Consider the following 3,898-nt stretch of genomic DNA (forward strand, 5'->3'; position numbering starts at 1 on the left):
GAAGCTTGAAGCTTTCCGCAAAGCTTTGGGCTTACTCCCCTTTGTGGACTGATCATGTCCTTAGGGCATGGCACTTCCCTTTACTCATGTGCCAGCTCTCGTTCAGCGCATCACTCCAGGGGGGATTTGTTATCATATACATGTGGTAGTGATGTGTGTGAACACATCACTAGGACCGCCGGGGCATTTTTTCCCTCTTTAGGAGGTTTTTTCCCCCGTGCATTGTATATACGCCCATCACTCTAGGGCTATCTATCTTTTCATTGCACACCAGGTAATACACTCTCTATTGTGTGCCTTGAGCTTCCTTCATCTTCTCCAAGCTGTGTGTGTTTCTCTGCAACCCTAATTCCAACAAAAACTTGCATACCATGCTTGTAGCTTTGGTTCGCAAAGCCCTCCCTTCAACTTGGTTTGTCAAATCTTCCGTGGCAAGCACGATGTATCTCATTTTTCATAATCCTATGGGCATTGTAATCAAATTGACTACCCATTTAAAGTGCATGCACAATGGATACGTTGGATGTAATCCATTACAATGATTTACATTTGAGTACATTCGACGTACAATACAAGTTTCAACAAAGTGCTTCACATCGTTATACATTCCCTTCCACCAATATCGATCTTTGATTTTAGCAAAAGTGGTCCAAACTCCCATGTGTCCTTCCCATAGCGACTCATGGAATTCTCTAAGTACTTGAAGTTGTGTTACCTTATCACAAACAACCTGTTGAGGGGAATTAGGGAAAATTTGGACTCTCAAAGGGGCCCTATAAGGAGGTTTGACTTTGCCTCTCCACTCCAAAGTGGGCAACCCCATGAAGGACATAAAGACTTTGTCAAAACTCTATCAACCAACATATCATTGGAAAGATCTTAGAAAGTAGGTTCTAAATTTCCAAACTATGACAAATTTGGAGTTGATTTGTAGAAGTTATGGCCTCCCCACCAAAGCTAAAATGTGAGGAGAGATTCCATTTATAAGACGGAGTTGTCACATAAAAAAATAGAATCTTCTAGAATATAAAGAATCTGATGGCATGCTATATATCAATGGATAGATCTCGATGAGTACATTCTAAATCCAAAAGGTTCAATAAGTTTTTATTTCATTTGTAAATTTTTTACTGTGCGCTCATTTTGGACAAGAGGGAGAAAGTCAAAGTCCTTATAGGGCCCATTTGAGAGTTCAAAATTTCCCTAATGTTCCTCTTTGTTTCTTTGGATGCTTCCGTAGAAACCCATTCTATAAGAAATACCCATAAGCCTTCTTTTGGATACACTTAAACACTTGTTTAATCCAGTCCTCCTGCTTCTTAAGTGTACTCAAGTATTTCCCAATCTGCAACCATTCACCTTTATATTTTTCCTCTGCAAAAGATTATAATGCAAAAACCATATTTTTACATTCTACATGCAATTTTGAAGAGGTAAAGAACCTCAATCCCACATCTTCAACTTCAGAAATCATAGTCTCTTCGTCTTCAAATCTGGCCCTGGACAACATGTCAGCTATCGGATTATCCTTACATGCAATATGATGAAACTCGAGATTTAATGACTTAATATATGCTATCTATCGTAGCATGGCTATGTCCAATGTAGAACAACTTGTGATCATCCCAAGAAATGGTAAGCAATCTGTATCAACTATTACACAAGCACCAATAAAGTACTACTTGTCACACCTTAGGGTAGTCACTACACCCCAAAGTTTCCTTTTTACCTGCGGATATGCTCTCTGTGGAGCACTTAATACTTTGGCACCAAATCTTATGGCATACCTTTTCCCTTGCTCGTCATCTTGTCTAATAGCCCACCCAATAACTGTGGGACTCGTGTCAATCGTCATTATAATTGGCTTCTTGCTTGTGTAGTCGGCTTTCCTTAATGTAGGAGCCTCTTATAACATCTTCTTCAGTTTACAAACAACCTTCGAGTGTTCTTATTTCCAAACAAATTTATGTCCTTCCTGTGCAATTGGTATAAAACCTCTGCAACATGTGAAAAATGGGGTAACCATATTAAGTAAAAAACACATGCACCTAAAAATATTTGCCTTCTGTAATTGAATTGCATGTCTCCTTCATACTTTGAATATCATCCACTTTTACAGGGCTTGGTCTTCTACCAGATGGTCCACATAGGTGTCCCACAATCAAAACTCCTTTGACCTCGAACATAGACTTTTGGCATGAGAGTGTAAGGTTGACCTCTTCAAGCCTTGATAATATCCTATTACAATTAATAATATGGTTAGCCACAAACTGTCTGTACCCCCTCTTATCTTTGAATTTATTTTTTTCACCCTCTTCAGTTTATTCATCTTTTTCACCCTCTTCACACCCTTTTATCGGCACGTCGTCAATAAAAGGCATGGTGATCTGCGGAATGAAATCCCGTAGGACTTTGTTCATCCCATTCATCATGTGAGCAATTGAATTAGTTGCACCCTATGGAAATGTGCACATTCTTACTAATCTCAAAGGAGTACACATGGTTGTCAGCAGATCCCTGCTTTCTGTAGCCAATTGAAATTGATCATAACTTGAATACAAGTCTACCATGGAATAGATGGATCTACCTGAAAAAGCATATGAAAATCATCAACCACTGGACTTGTTCCTACATTTATGATAGTTACCTTGTTCAATGGTTGCATATCCTCTATAAACCTCAATGTACCATTCTTCTTGGGAAGTGTAAACCATCTGTTAGAGTAAGGAGCACAAGACGGCTCCAAAATGCCCATCTTAATCTTCTCATTTAACAAATCAACCAACTTAGGAAGATGAAATTTTGGAACAGGAATAGGTCATAGATTCCAAGGGAAGTGTGGAACAATGAATATCACCATAGGAGCCACAACACTAGGATCCACACAACCAATCTCACCTGGTTTGAAAGAAAAAGCCTTCCCATGCTTCTTTAACATTTCTTGAAAACATTGTATCTTTTCTTGCTTTAGAGAATCCGCATCACCAATCTTCAATTCTTGCAAAGTTTCTTCAATAAATAAATGCCCAGTTTACATGGATCTCGGAGTAAAGGCTATTGAGATGCTTTCTTCATAAATGTATCGCTCTCTTTTGGGAAGAAAATAGTCATAGGTCTGACCTTCTTTGCCACTGTTTTGTATTTTGTATTCACCTGAACCTCCTTTGCATTCAACCCTTCTTTGAATTGAAAAGGAAGTCATACATATCAAGAGAGTTTACCTTAACAATCTCAATTCAAGTTTGATCAATGGATTGCATGGCTGCATCCAAATCCCCCATTGTGTCGCCAAATGCATATTCTTCAAAAATCCCTGAAATTGCTTCATTTGGATCCAATATCTTACATTCCTAAAACATACATTGGGTATTGCAAACATGTTGCTTCTCCCATTTGCATGTCATTGAATTTCCTGTAAGATACTAAACCCTCTGAAGATAAACCAAGTAATCCTGAAGAGAAAGCCTCTCTATAAACGTTTGTTGGCAAGGACTTCTCCTTCAAAGCACCATCATAGTCTGACTTTATAATAGAACTTGGAAAAACTCTTGGAAACGCATGTTCTCTTTAAATTCTTTTGTTAACTTTGGCAATGGATGATCCCTTAAGGTGTCTCTGTTCTTGGCATGGTTTACACCAACAGTCAAAAATTGTACCGCTTTCTTACCATCACGAGTTCGGATCCTGCCATATGTAGATCCATCATCCAAACTTTTGTTTCCATTCACACCGAAATAATGTAAGTTTGTCCTAATATAAGTGGATAATTTGATTGCTCTTGCATAAAGAAATTTTGTTCATCACTTACATCCCCTATAGTTATTTTAACATTAGGACATGCACCATACAAAGCACCTGATTTTGCCTTGGCGGCTCGGATACACCACCCATGTTCTAC

The sequence above is a fragment of the Adiantum capillus-veneris genome, chromosome 30 (genome assembly GCF_014529385.1).
Source record: "Adiantum capillus-veneris isolate H3 chromosome 30, ASM1452938v2, whole genome shotgun sequence".
Classification (NCBI taxonomy): domain Eukaryota; kingdom Viridiplantae; phylum Streptophyta; class Polypodiopsida; order Polypodiales; family Pteridaceae; genus Adiantum; species Adiantum capillus-veneris.